Here is a 15,749-nt window from a genome sequence, read left to right as displayed (position 1 = left end):
GCTTGCTCTCTCTCCTCTTCTGAAATAGAATGAAGTCAACCTGTCGCCATGGACACACATTGAACTCATATCCTGTAAGGTTATCATGCAATGTAACCAAGGGTGATTCACCAAAGAGAAGTGATTTCCATAAGGTTTGTGCTATTATCAGATTTCCAAATCAATTCACTTCAGGTCAAAGTTGTTTTGGAGTGCATATGTGTAACAGCAAGGACTCTTGAAATCCCTCTCAATATGTTCGGTTGTACACCACATTTTAAAAAATATACCATTATTTGTGACTGCTTTATAAGCAAGCAGTACATGAGCTCTATTAAAACAATATAGATCATGTTTTGCTTGGTTATAAAGCAGTCACAAATAATGGTATATTATTTGTATGAATGATGACGAAGCATGGAACTATATAAATGCCTAAAACCTACCCAGGGTAGAAAATGTATTGCAAGCATGTTGGTTTGAAGTGAATGAAAATAGTTCAAAATAGCAAATAGGAGGGTTATACATGCACTATAAAATATAGAAATTCTAACCCTTCTTGGGCCAGGATTCTGGATGTGAATGTCTCTGACCAAGATAAATAACTCAAGCAAGCAAAACAACAATGACGTATTAAGAAAGTAAAGCTCGAATCCTTAATTGTAACAAAAACAAAGTGGACACCCCGCCTCTGTTTCGGTAAAAAGTTGACAGATGTGCCTGGAGAAATGTTACCACTCTCAAATTCATAGACAGAGGATGCAAATTATATTTTTACCATGTTTTCAGACTATACAATGTTTGTTTACATTTACAGTGATGTTTACAAACATTGGAGTAAAACAAGGTTATATTTTGGGTTCTGATGGGGCACAACAATTGAACTAAGCTCATCAGGCATTGATAGGTTGTATTCTTCAAGAATCAATGGGTACATGTCATTAAAGTCCAAATATGGATGTAGCAACTAAGGATTCTAGCTTTAAACATTCCACACCAAAACCTTACTTGCCACAAGGTTTGATAATCTGCTGGTGAATAAGATTAGCCATGCCACACCATTGCTTATGCAAATGTGAAAATATCTCACACATAGGCTAAGTGATCATGTTGATGCAAATGTTGAATTGAATTTGTAAGTATGATAGACTATGTCACAAATTCAGTTATCTGGAAATGTATTTTCCACCTGTTAATCCATGTAAATGTGGAAATCATTCATTTAAAACATTTTGAATGACATTTGAATGTTTCAGTGATATACTGTAGATAATGTGAATGTCTCATGGTATTTCTAAATCATTGTAGATACAAAAGTCATACTTATTTTCTATTATGAGTTGGGTTTGATTTTTTGAGGGAAAATCATAATTTGCCAATGATCATGTCTGTCACCAGATGGCAATACTGTGGCCTTTATCTGTCCTGTACAGAGACTGTAAATACCCTGTATGACCCAGTTTAACCCACCCTTTTATTCAAATTATAGTGGGCTACTTTGAGCTGTAGCATATGCCTATGTAGTTTTGTCCAATATGTGCACCACATGTCAATAGGCCAATGGTAGGCGATTATTTGAAATAGGCAATAAGGTTAGACATAAAAAGCAAATGAGTGTTAAGGTAGTGACACAATATCAGTCCATTCTGCAATTTCAATAATTTACTGCGATGGAAGTTTGCAAGTAGCAGAAGCCCTGTACTTGCAAAATAATGGTTGTTGTGTAACTTAGTTTGCTGCTGGGCACACGTCAATTTATGGTGCTTTCAAGACAACTGGGAACTCAGAAAAATTCGAGATCAAATCATAACGTCAGTGATCTTCAAGTCGCAAAGTCGGAGCTCTAAAAGGAGGCCCACAATTGTAATTCCGAGTTGGATGACCATCAAAAGATTTTTCCAATCGGAGTTTCCAGTTGTCCTGAACGCACTGAAGTTAGAAGTCGGAGATTTTCGAGTTTCCAGTTGTTTTAATGCGACAATAGAACTAAAGCTACAGCACTATGATGCATGCATAAATCGGAAAAATAGCAATGTGATAAAAATGGGATGAGGTCGTCCTGAAGCACTAGATGCCAGATGGCCTCGATCATTACTGTGAACGAATTGGCTGAGTAGTGAATGTTGTCCATAATTTTAGGCGATGACGTTGGCGGGCTACGCTTCAATGGCAATGAACTGAGGATATGCGCTCGTGCCGGACGCTCCTCCTCCCTCCCCTACTGTAGCGAATCTGGACACGACGCGCTTGGTTAGGTCACTCCCTGTAGCTCCTTTTAAGGTGCGACGACGGCTGATGATGTAAATTGTGAGGTGTGTGGTTTGGAAAATGAACATCAGCAGTGAAAACACTTCGAAGTATCTCATTGCCTACAGAAACGGTGCCAGTTACTTAACACTATTTCATGGTAGGAATAGGAGTCTAAAAGCCTTGTTGTATTTCTCGGATGGGATTTTCATATCGGAATCGTCCCCTCGTTGCTGCTTTACATTAAGTAAGTTAATGCATTACTTTCACTCGCTTACAGCAAGTTCACGCGTAACCTACATTGAGTGGAGTGAGTGACATCTGGCTAAGGTTGATCGAAAGTTGATGTTCCATTGATATGCCGGTGCATGATAGTCTATGGTTTTATAGTCGTGCAGTTGTCGGAAATGGGAACTTCCAGGCGGTTTTCTATTAGATTACCTAATTTGACAGGCTATACCAAGTTATTTTTATTTATTTTCATCCAGTATTAAGAATAAGGCTGCACGTTTTGGATGTGTTGAATAGCCTGTAGTCTACTTGGAAAGACAGTAGGCTATCCATGCGAGCCAGACCAGTCGTGGAATTATAGTTTTGGTCCTATATAAAAGTTACTTCGTTCTGAAAGGTTGATCGTGACCACACTGTCAGGAGAGCACTCCTTACAACATCTAATTTATGTAGGTTAATCACTAAAAGAGACATTGTTATGTAACTCATGACTCATGAAAAAGCATGAGCCAGTTGCAGTGACGTCACGCCTCAGATGTATTTATTAAAGAAGGGAAACTAAATTTACCCGTGCTGCGCAGTTGTTCTGGGCGTCAGGAGAAAATATTTGCAACGAAAGCTGTTCATCCTTATGAGAAAATGTAGGCCTATGATTGCGTGGTACGATTGATGATGATGATGGGGACTCTTCTCCACTCACACCGATCCTGAATGTATATCAGACTCGCAGAAATAGTGCTGGCTTAGTTCAGATAATGGATATTATTCACAAAAACAATCTATAATGGCAAAAAGTTTGTGGTCATCGTTGAATTACTTCAACACACACTACAATCATGTGAGACATTATTTTGAAGACATCACATTATTTAAGTTTCCATTTGCCTTGATACTGACGATTTGATGATTTTTGGCTCACAATGATCCTGATAAAGTGTTCAAGGAGCCAGGATTGGAAGCCTATGTTGATGGTTTTACTATTGTTCATCTGGTCTGTGATGAGGCTAGTCCCATGTGGTCAGGGTTTTGGTTGCCAGAGTAGGTGAGGTGAAGTAATGGTGAAGTGAGGTAGCTAAGCTTATTTTACTGAGCCAACCCACTAAGAGTTAGACTTTTCAAGAGATACACTGTCTGCCCTCTACTGGCTGACATCTCCTTTTCTCTTTCTTTTCCTCACTCATCTGCCCATTTTTATCTATCTCTTCATGTAACTTCCCCTTCCATCGATAGATACTTCTACTATAGAGTACCACAGTATGAGTCATAATACCAAAACGGAAATGGTTCCTATCGCTATTTCCACAATTCATTTTTCCCTCGGGTGATTTTAGAAACACTTAAAATAAGGGTTATGTGTCGTGTAGGCTTACCCTGGCGTGATGTTTTGATAACCGTGTAAAACTCTCTAGGATAAGGTGACTTATCCTATAAATGAAACGTTAATTAGCTACTAATGTGGCTATCATAAAAAACTACAAATGCCATGATGATCTGGACGAGACTGCCGAATCAAGGCAAAGGTAAGAATCTCTGAATTAACTATCTAATGTTAGCTAAATGCAGTAATGAATAAATTGGCCAAATGTATTTAAATGGACAGTTCTGTGAAATGTCTTGTACAAGTTTTAAATTTGACACAGTATCTGTTAGAAAAGGTGTCAGCTAGAGATGACATGTAGGAGCTTGCAGGGAATTGTCGTTTTGCATGATGTCTACTTTGATTCTAATTAGCATGTTCAAATATGAGAGTAAATCGAGCCGAATATACAGTACCAGTCAAAAGTTTGGACACACATTCAATGGTTTTTCTTTATTTTACTATTTTCTACTTTGTAGAATAATTAGTGAAGACATCAAAACTATGAAATAACACATGTGGAATCATGTAGTAACCAAAGAAGTGTTAAACAAATCTAAATATATTTTACAGTTGAAGTCGGAAGTTTACACACACCTTAGCCAAGTACATTTATACTCAGTTTTTCACAATTCCTGACATTTAATCCTAGTAAAAAAATCCCTGTCTTAGGTCAGTTAGCATCACTACTTTATTTTAAGAACGTGAAATGTCAGAATAATAGTAGAGAGAATGATTTATTTCAGCTTTTATTTCTTTCATCACATTCCCAGTGGGTCAGAAGTTTACATACACTCAATAAGTATTTGGTAGCATTGCCTTTAAATTGTTTAATTTGGGTCACATGTTTTGGGTAGCCTTCAACAAGCTTCCCACAATAAGTTGGGTACATTTTAGCCCATTCCTCCTGACAGAGCCGGTGTAACTGAGTCAAGTTTGTAGGCCTCCTTGCTAGCACACGCTTTTTCAGTTCTGCCCACAGATTTTTGATAGGATTGAGGTCAGGGCTTTGAGATGGCCACTCCAATAGCTTGACTTTGTTGTCCTTAAGCCATTCTGACACAATTTTGGAAGTATGCTTGGGGTCATTGTCCATTTGGAAGACGCATTTGCGACCAAGCTTTAACTTCTTGAGATGTTGCTTCAATATATCCACATCATTTTACTTCCTCATGATGCCATCTATTTTGTGAAGTGCACCAGTCCCTCCTGCAGCAAAGCACCCCCACAACATGATGTTGCCACCCCCGTGCTTCACGGTTGGGATGGTGTTCTTCGGCATTCAAGCCTCCCCCTTTTTCCTCCAAACATAATGATGGTCATTATGGCCAAACAGTTCTATATTTGTTTCATCAGACCAGAGGACATTTCTCCAAAAAGTATGATCTTTGTCCCCATGTGCAGTTGCAAACCGTAGTCTGGCTTTTTTTATGGAGGTTTTGGAGCAGTAGCTTCTTCCTTGCTGAGCGTCCTTCCAGGTTAAGTCGATATAGGACTCATTTTACTGTGGATATAGATACTTTTGTACCTGTTTCCTACAGCATCTTCACAAGGTCCTTTGCTGTTGTTCTGGGATTCATTTGTACTTTTCGCACCAAAGTACATTCATCTCTAGGAGACAGAATGCGTCTCCTTCCATGCTGGTTAACTATGCCTTGAATGCTAAATAAATCACTGACAGTGTCAGCAGCAAAGCAGCCCCACACCATCACACCACCTCCTCCATGCTTCACAGTGGAAACCACACATGCGGAGATCATCCGTTCACCTACTCTGTGTCTCGCAAAGACACGGTGGTTGGAACCAAAAATTTGGACTCATCAGACCAAAGGACAGATTTCCACCGGTCTAATGTCCATTGCTCGTGTTTCTTGGCCCAAGCAAGTCTCTTTTTCTTATTGGTGTCCTTTAGTAGTGGTTTCTTTGCAGCAATTCGACCATGAAGGCCTGATTCACGCAGTCTCCACTGAACAGTTGATGTTGAGATGAGTCTGTTACTTGAACTCTGTGAAGCATTTATTTGGGCTGCAATTTCTGAGGCTGGTAAATCTAATGAACTTATTCTCTGCAGCAGAGGTAACTGTGGGTCGTCCCCTCCTGTGGCGGTCCTCATGAGAGCCAGTTTAATTTATAGCGTTCAATGGTTTTTGTGACTGCACTTGAAGAAACTTTCAAAGTTCTTGAAATGTTCCAGATTGACTGACCTTCATGTCTTAAGGTAATGATGGATTGTCATTTCTCTTTGCTTATTTGAGTTGTTCTTGCCATAATATGTTTTTTACCAAATAGGACTCTCTTCTGTATACCACCCCTACCTTGTCACAACACAACTGATTGGCTCAAAAGCATTAAGAAGGAAAGAAATTCCACAAATGAACGTTTAACAAGGAACACCTGTTAATTGAAATGCATTTCAGATGACTACCTCATGAAGCTGGTTGAGAGAATGGCAAGAGTGTGCAAAGCTGTCATCAAGGCAAAGGGTGGCTTCTTTTAAAAATCTCAAATCTCAAATATATATATAAAACACTTTTTGGATTACTACATGTTTTCATATGTGTTATTTCATCGTTTTGATGTCTTCACTATTATTCCACAATATAGAAAATAGTAAATATTAAGAATATCCCTTTAATGAGTAGGTGTGTCCAAACGTTTGACTGGTACTGCATTGATAAAAGTCACCTTGTCCAAGAGAGATTTACATGGTTATCAAAACGTCACAGCATGGTAAGCCTACACGAAACACAGCCCTTATTTGAAGTGTTTCTAAAATACCCTATTGGAAAATTGAATGGTGGAAAAACAATTGGAACAATTTCCCTGTTTTACAGCTAGGTTATATGAATATTATGACACATCCACTGTGGGGCTCTATAAGGTCTTCTTAGCAAAGCTGTGTCATGGCAGTATAGAGGGTCAGTTCAAGCCTTGGCTATTTTATTTATTTATTTAACTAGGCCAGTCAGTTAAGAAAAACATCTTATTGTCAGTGACAGCCTATGAACAGTGGGTTAACTGCCTTGTTCAGGGGCAGAACAACAGATTTTTACCTTGTCAGCTTGGGGATTTGATCTTGCAACCTTTCAGTTACTAGTCCAACGTTCTAACCACTAGGCTACCTGCTGCCCTATAAAGGTTGAAAATATGCAACATGCTTTTTATGAGCTTTTAGAACAGATGCAGTGAGTTCTGTTAAAGAGGTGATGCCATAACCTTTACTTTCACAGAGCTCCTTGACACGTTTTTGTTTTTAATCGAAAGGTGTACAGAGAGGAAATGGGGGTCTCAGCCCCCTCCTTATGCTGTAGAGGGTTTTCACGTCTCTCTGCCTGAAAATATGCTGTGTGAATGTTAGGTAACTCATGACACGCAGCCTCTGCTGTTACGGAGCCTGCTGGAGGGAAAGTAGGTTACTGGGCCATGTCCTGCAAGCTTAAACTGAACGCTAGTTGGAATATCGCTGGGGATGCTAAGTGTGACTAGCCATGCACAAATGGAGCAGGTCCGTGTAAAAGCAAAGTCATTTTTTCCCCCTGTGCTCTGTCCCTTTAAGAAAGACTCTCTTCAAGGCTTTGATGAATGTTCAACTCATGATGGTTCATTTCAAGCACACAATAAATTAGTGAAACATGACTACAGGTTTATTTCATAGAGGTCTCGAGATGAGCAGTGAATTCACTTTATTCTTAGGTCTAGCTGTGAGCAGTGAGGATCGATCGCACCGCACCATTTCCTGTTTCTATAATGTACCTGAGAATGTTTCATTATGAACTCTTTCAATGGAACGTACCTGCTGGTCGTTTTTCATTGCATGAAGGCTAACCTGAGAAGAATGTCTATTGCTGAAGTGTTTTTATTATTTTGTTATTAGGTGTAGTTGTTAAAGTGAAGCATCAAGCTCAACTCAAGTGTGCTGGCTGGAGTTTTCCTTTTTAAAGGGCAGTTTTATATTACCGAAAACTTCAATTTTATGAAGCGACGTTTTAGCATTGTGACACCCAGGTGAACTCCTCTATTTTGGTACATCAGTGAGGATTTAGCCTACTGCGTCGGTTCCCAACCTTTTCCGTTCTGAGGACCACCAAATCATCGTCAGTGGCTCTGATTGGACAGTGCATTCTGCTCAGCAGCAATTCAGGACACAATCTAATCATACCTGCACTTCAGAAAAGTGACTCTGCAGAGAAATAGCAATGCTCCTAATCCAGTGTAAATGCAAGTGTTAGGTAAAAAAATACATTCAGAGAATGATTCGGAATGGATTCAGTTGATTAAATCCGCCAGACTGTGGTCAGACAGAGACTGTGCCATGACCCTTTATGTCACAGACAGGTCAGGGCCAAGCCGAGAAAAGGGTTTAACTCCAAAACTATGATGGTTTGATTTGGGGGGCTAAATGCCTGGTAGCGTTAGTCGTCAATTGTCTAGTGTGTTTGTATTGGAACAGAAGGTTTGGAAGATAACAGATGTCAGGGGTTATCATAGCTTCACAGGCCAGTAGAAGTCAATAGTTAGTGATTTTGAGTACATTTTTAACCTCCTTATTTATACCTCTAGAATTTGAAGTAAAAATGAAGGCAGTCACGTTGGCAGTGAACAGCTGTTGCACAGCAAGCATCTATTTACGGGCCCCTCTTCACTTGTTAAATCACCTAGTGGTTGTAGTATGTTTCTTTGGGACACTGACAATGGAATGTCACATGGGTGTCAGCTGCACTGTTCCACATTAGATATCAACATAAACATGCCTCCCATCACCAACGTCATGCATTTGACGGTTGGTTTCCTGCGGCTTATGTCCTCAAGCAGTGACTGACATTAATTGACCTGGACACCGGGTGCTTGTTTCCTAGAAATTGGTTGAATAGTCAAATATTTGTTTAATTCATTTTTGAAGGGGATTGCTAAGCCCTACTTTCGGCACCTAATTGGAATGGATGTAAGATCAGTAATTAACATGTAACTTCTGTACTGAAGTGACAGTCAAGTGTGATGCATCTATCAACAGGATAAGAATATGACGTACTTATAATCACCTCATGAGCAATTCCATGGTAACGGATTTACGCTTTGACTCAGTTTATTCACTTGAAATTGTATGTCAAATAAAAAACATTGATTTCAAAGTTTAACAAACCATACAAATCTATGCACAAAGACTACTTTTAACAATTTCCACTGAAACATTTACAAAAACGTATTTAGTGGAAGATCTGTGCAGAGACAAACTTTGGTAACGGAATCGTGGTAAAATCTCCCTCAGGTTTTTATGCGACCATGTTTTCAAAAAATTCTCAAATATCTGCTCCATATTAAGATTGAAAGATGTCTGCAGATAGAATGGGGTGTCAGCTATGACATGACACCTTGAGTTATTGAACTACAATAAGAAGTGGATTTACAGCCGGCAATGGAATTACATCATGGGTCCCTGATCTCTAATACACAGAAATGCATAATTATGGATATGAATGTCATTCTCCTCATGTTTCACAAGTGTGGACATCACAGCGTAGCAGTGCTGTACTCCTTGTATTGTACTGCACTACTGTATTGTACTGTATTCCACTGTGCTCTACTCACTGTACAGTGCTGTACTGTACTGTGCTAACCAAACTTGTCCGGTCCGTCTGTGGACGTTAACATCAATACCAGGTTGGGCTGATCAAATGTAAACTACTTTTCAACATCAATGGATGTCCGGTGTTGGTAGGTGCTCATTGGGCGAGGATGCTGGTTAATGTAAATGGAAAGAGAGAGGGCTCATAGGTAGGTGTCAGTAAGAGCTAGGACCGGGGACATTAACTGGAGAGTGAGAGTGCAAAGGCAGAGAGAGAGAGAGAGAGAGAGAGGGAGGGGTTGTCTAGACTTAGATTATTTTAACATTCTTGGTTTGACCACTAGATGACAGAAAGACAATGAAAACAGTTATGAGCTCAACATAACAGCATGGTAGTGGAAGGGAGGACAGTATAGCAGGTGACCCAACTATGGTTTATGACTATTGTGATTTCCCGTTGTAGCCAATTCAGTTGTAATAATTCGGTTATTGACTTTTTTGGGTATTCCATTACCAATTTGGTAACGGAATTACGAGTTTTAATCACTTAATAATTCATTTAAAAAAGTTGATATCAGTAAAATCACTAACTAATTGGTAGGTCTATCATTGCTTGTTACTTTTGTGAACTTTTATTATCCTCCCTCCTCATGAGGGACAGAAATGAGAAACTATCTTAAAGATATGTGGGTTTTTACTAATGGAATTACAAGGCACCAGGCAATACTGAAGGTAAACAATGTCTTAAACAAAATACAACTGTTGATATTAGTTGGCAGGGGTCTTTACTAGAGGTCGACCGATTATGATTTTTCAACGCCGATACCGATTCCGATTATTGGAGGACCAAAAAAAGCCACTGCCGATTAATCAGACAATTTTTATTTTAATATTTGTAATAATGACAATTACAACAATACTGAATGAACACTTTTATTTTAACCTAATAAAATACATAAATAAAATCAATTTAGTCTCAAATAAATAATGAAACATGTTCAATTTGGTTTAAATAATACAAAAACACAGTGTTGGAGAAGAAAGTAAAAGTGCAGTATGTGCCATGTAAAAAAGCTAACGTTTAAGTTCCTTGCTCAGAACATGAGAACATATGAAAGCTGGTGGTTCCTTTTAACATGAGTCTTCAATATTCCCAGTTAAGAAGTTTTAGGTTGTAGTTATTATAGGAATTATAGGACAATTTCTCTCTATACCATTTGTATTTCATATACCTTTGACTATTGGATGTTCTTATAGGCACTATAGTATTGCCAGCCTAATCTTGATAGGCTTGAAGTCATAAACAGAGCTGTGCTTCAAGCATTGCGAAGAGCTGCTGGCAAACGCAGTAAAGTGTTGTTTGAATGAATGCTTACGAGCCTGCTGCTGCCTCAGTCAGACTGCTCTATCAAATACCAAATCATATACCTAATTATAATATAATAAACAGACATAAATACGAGCCTTAGGCCATTAATTTGGTCAAATCTGGAAACATATCATTTCGAAAACAAAACGTTTATTCTTTCAGTGAAATACGAAACCGTTCCGTATTTTATCGAACGGGTGGCAACCCTAAGTCTAAATATTGCTGTTACATTGCACAACCTTCAATGTTATGTCATAATTATGTAAAATTCTGGCAAATTAATTACGGTCTATGTTAGTAAGAAATGGTCTTCACAAAGTTTGCAACGAGACAGGAGGCCCAAACTGCTCCATATACCCTGACACAATTTCCCTAGTTAATATTGCCTGCTAACATGAATTTATTTTAACTAAATATGCAGGTTTAAAAAAATATACTTGTGTATTGATTTTAAGAAAGGCATTGATGTTTTTGGTTAGGTGCATTGGTGCAACGATTGTGCTTTTTTCTCCAATTAACTTTTGTTAAATCATCACCCGTTTAGCGACGTAGGCTGTGATTTGATGATAAATTAACAGGCACCGCATTGATTATATTCAATACAGGACAAGCTTGTTAAAGTAGTAATATCATCAACCATGTGTAGTAAACAAGTGATTTTGTTAAGATTGATAGTTTTTTACAAGATAGGTTTAATGCTAGCTAGCAACTTACCTAGGCTCCTTACTGCACTCGCGTGACAGGTTGTCAGACTGCCATGCAGTCTCCTTGTGGATTGCAATGTAATCGGCCATAATCGGCATCCAAAAATGCCGATTATCGATTGTTATGGAAACTTTAAATCGGCCCTAATTAATCGACCATGCCGATTAATCGGTTGACCTCTAGTCTTTACATCAACATTGTTTTTTAAAATGTATTTCTCATACATTTTTTTTTTCAATTTAAAGTTTTATTAAGTTTTCTTGTTTTTCAATCAACCAACAAAACACATTCCACATTCACAGATGTGACAGGCTTTAAAAAAATAAAAAGTAAAAAAATAATAATACATTTGAAAAAATAAAAATACAGTTAAAATGAATGATATATATACATACATACATACATACGTACATACATACGCACATATACATACACACACACACAAACGCACACGTACTCAAAAACTAAATTAAAATAAAAACACACAAAAAAAACATATAACACTTGCAGCAGCACTATCAAGTTTCTTATCAGCTATTTCAAGCATTCGCTGAGACGACGGGCCAATAATTAGTTTTTAGGTTTTACAGTACCTTACACAACATGTATCTGCGCATTTCCCTAGTCACCCCGTTCACTCTGTCCAGTTTGAAATATAGTTGAGTAGTGGAGACCAGAGTCTATCAAACTTGGGCTGTCTCTTGTGGAGGTCATAAGTGAGCTTTTCAAGAGGAAGAAAGTCAACAATCTGGTCAATCCACATTTTATATGTATTAGAGGCCCACAATAGAAGAATACATTTCTTAGCAAAGTATGTAATAGTCATAAGCAAATTTTCTCTGTCAGGATCAAGAACAAAGTCCTGCTGGGCATTAAGAAGATAGATACACGGGGTCATATCAAACTGTACCTCTAGTATTTTCTGTGCAGCAGTATGTACAGATTGCCAGAATCTGGCAATCTCCCTACAGCTCCAAAATACATGCATATAGGTTCCACTTTCAGAGGTACATCTTTTACAGTTAGGAGACATATCTGTTTTCATTCTATGGAGTCTCAAAGGAGTATAATAAAATTTGTACAAAAATTTGTAATTAGATTCCTTCATTTTTACACTGGTAGAGGAGCAGTATACCCTGTCGCAAACCTCCGCCCATAACTCATCACTGATAGTCAGACCAAGGTCCTTTTCCCAGATTATTTTCAAAGGCGTAAAGGAGGATCTTCCTTTCTCAGAAAAGAGTCTATAGATGTAAGATATTTTGCCTTTAATGGATTGAGCTGTGACAAGAAGGGTTTCAACTTCATTCAACTGAGTTCTAAACCTCCTCTTGGAGGTAAATGAGGAAATTACATGTCTAATTTGAAGATATTTTAAAAAATGGGATCTTGGCACATCGAATTCACTGCAGAGCTCTTGAAAGGATTTCAGTGAAGTGGTTTTCTGATGAAATAGGTCTGAAAAGGTCCTGATTCCTAGAGTATGCCAAAGATTAAAGTTGGCATCCCTCAGGGCTTTTGGCAAGTCTGGGTTGCCTACTATAGGCGAGTGAGAACATATTTGGGAGGAAATGCCCAGGTATTTCTTACAGTCCCTCCACGCTAGTAGGGTGCTGTAAATCGCAAAGGTTTTGGCTATGTTGCCCACTTCACTAAAGTTATTAATGAATATAATTGAGCTTAAGGGCAATGAACCACAGGATTGGGCTTCTATCTGAATCCACGTTGACTCTTGTCTGTTTGTGATCCATGTTAGCATGTTGCGGATTTGGGCAGACCAGTAGTACAATTGAAGGGAGGGAAGGGCAAGACCACCTTTAGATTCAGGTTTTGATAAAGTGGAAAACTTGATCCTAGGTTATTTTATTGCCCCATATAAATTTGGTGATGCTTTGGTTAGTTGTTTTGAAGAAGGAAACTGGGAGATAGCATGGGAGCATCTGAAATAAGTAGTTCAGTCTAGGGAGGACGTTCATACGGATTACATTAATTCTTCCTACTAAGCTAATTGGGAGGGAGATCCAGGTTTGGAGATCGTTCTTGATTCGATCCAGGAGTGGAAGATAATTTCCCTTAAAAAGGCTATTCAGATCTGGTGTTATGAAGATCCCGAGGTATTGAAACCCCTGTGTTTTCCATTGGAAAGGACAAAGTGTCTTCATAGAGCTGGTGAGATATATGTGTTCCGGAGTTCCAAATTGAGCAGCTGCTGAAAAATGAGCTCCTGTATATATTGAGATTTAAATGGTTTTTTAGAGTGAAGTACATCGAAAAAATCAAGAGAAAACTGCAAGACTCAATAGAAGACAAAACAAGGAACAAACCAAAAAGACAGGCTTTTGAAGAAGTAACTATTTTTCATAAAATTGTACAGTTATCTTAGCTAGCTGAATTGCTAGCTGAATTGTTTACTTGTTGCTAAGCAGTTGCTAGGGACTCTCCTGGAAGAAGCTAGCTAGCTTACAAAGAATAACAACAAAAAATATCTAGTTAACAGAAGAAAGGAAGACAAAATAAGGACAGAAGAAAAAGGAAAAGAAAAAGGACAACAAAGTGAAACCTCTAAAGAAACAAGAGACCATAATACAAGAAACAGCACTATAGAGAGATAGAACAACAACAACGCAGCCACTGCCAGCTAGCCTACTTCAGCAGTACTGTATCATTTGAATTATTTTAGTCAATAAGATTCCTGCTACGTAAGCTTAACTTTCTGAACATTCGAGACGTGTAGTCCACTTGTCATTCCAATCTCCTTTACATTAGCGTAGCCTCTTCTGTAGCCTGTCAACTATGTGTCTGTCTATCCCTGTTCTCTCCTCTCTGCACAGACCATACAAACGCTCCACACCACGTGGCCGCGGCCACTCTAATCTGGTGGTCCCAGCACGCACGACCCACGTGGAGTTCCAGGTCTCCGGTAGCCTCTGGAACTGCCAATCTGCGGCCAACAAGGCAGAGTTCATCTCAGCCTATGCCTCCCTCCAGTCCCTCGACTTCTTGGCACTGACGGAAACATGGATCACCACAGATAACACTGCTACTCCTACTGCTCTCTCTTTGTCCGCCCACGTGTTCTCGCACACCCCGAGAGCTTCTGGTCAGCGGGGTGGTGGCACCGGGATCCTCATCTCTCCCAAGTGGTCATTCTCTCTTTCTCCCCTTACCCATCTGTCTATCGCCTCCTTTGAATTCCATGCTGTCACAGTTACCAGCCCTTTCAAGCTTAACATCCTTATCATTTATCGCCCTCCAGGTTCCCTCGGAGAGTTCATCAATGAGCTTGATGCCTTGATAAGCTCCTTTCCTGAGGACGGCTCACCTCTCACAGTTCTGGGCGACTTTAACCTCCCCACGTCTACCTTTGACTCATTCCTCTCTGCCTCCTTCTTTCCACTCCTCTCCTCTTTTGACCTCACCCTCTCACCTTCCCCCTCTACTCACAAGGCAGGCAATACGCTCGACCTCATCTTTACTAGATGCTGTTCTTCCACTAACCTCACTGCAACTCCCCTCCAAGTCTCCGACCACTACCTTGTATCCTTTTCCCTCTTGCTCTCATCCAACACTTCCCACACTGCCCCTACTCGGATGGTATCGCGCCGTCCCAATCTTCGCTCTCTCTCCCCCGCTACTCTCTCCTCTTCCATCCTATCATCTCTTCCCTCTGCTCAAACCTTCTCCAACCTATCTCCTGATTCTGCCTCCTCAACCCTCCTCTCCTCCCTTTCTGCATCCCTTGATTCTCTATGTCCCCTATCCTCCAGGCCGGCTCGGTCCTCCCCTCCTGCTCCGTGGCTCGACGACTCATTGCGAGCTCACAGAACAGGGCTCCGGGTAGCCGAGCGGAAATGGAGGAAAACTCGCCTCCCTGCGGACCTGGCATCCTTTCACTCCCTCCTCTCTACATTTTCCTCTTCTGTCTCTGCTGCTAAAGCCACTTTCTACCACTCTAAAGTCCAAGCATCTGCCTCTAACCCTAGGAAGCTCTTTGCCACCTTCTCCTCCCTCCTGAATCCTCCTCCCCCCCTCCACCCTCTCTGCAGATGACTTCGTCAACCATTTTGAAAAGAAGGTCGACGACATCCGATCCTCGTTTGCTAAGTCAAACGACACCGCTGGTTCTGCTCACACTGCACTACCCTGTGCTCTGACCTCTTTCTCCCCTCTCTCTCCAGATGAAATCTCGCGTCTTGTGACGGCCGGCCGCCCAACAACCTGCCCGCTTGACCCTATTCCCTCCTCTCTTCTCCAGACCATTTCCGGAGACCTTCTCCCTTACCTCACCTCGCTCATCA

The 15,749-nt window shown here is 40.0% G+C and overlaps 1 protein-coding gene across 2 annotated transcripts in view; it reads left to right on the top strand.

The window, feature by feature from the left end:
- Window positions 1-2,331: 2,331 nt before the first annotated feature.
- Window positions 2,332-15,749, top strand: part of npas2 (neuronal PAS domain protein 2) — a 99,918-nt gene continuing 86,500 nt past the window's right edge. For both annotated transcript variants that reach the window (XM_065007411.1, XM_065007408.1), the window contains exon 1: window positions 2,332-2,473. The gene's annotated coding sequence lies outside the window, so the exon portion shown is untranslated. The remainder of the gene's footprint in view (window positions 2,474-15,749) is intronic.

This window comes from Oncorhynchus nerka, linkage group LG22 (assembly GCF_034236695.1).
Source record: "Oncorhynchus nerka isolate Pitt River linkage group LG22, Oner_Uvic_2.0, whole genome shotgun sequence".
In the NCBI taxonomy this organism is placed as follows: Eukaryota; Metazoa; Chordata; class Actinopteri; order Salmoniformes; family Salmonidae; genus Oncorhynchus; species Oncorhynchus nerka.
This window is presented reverse-complemented; position numbering and strand designations above follow the sequence as displayed.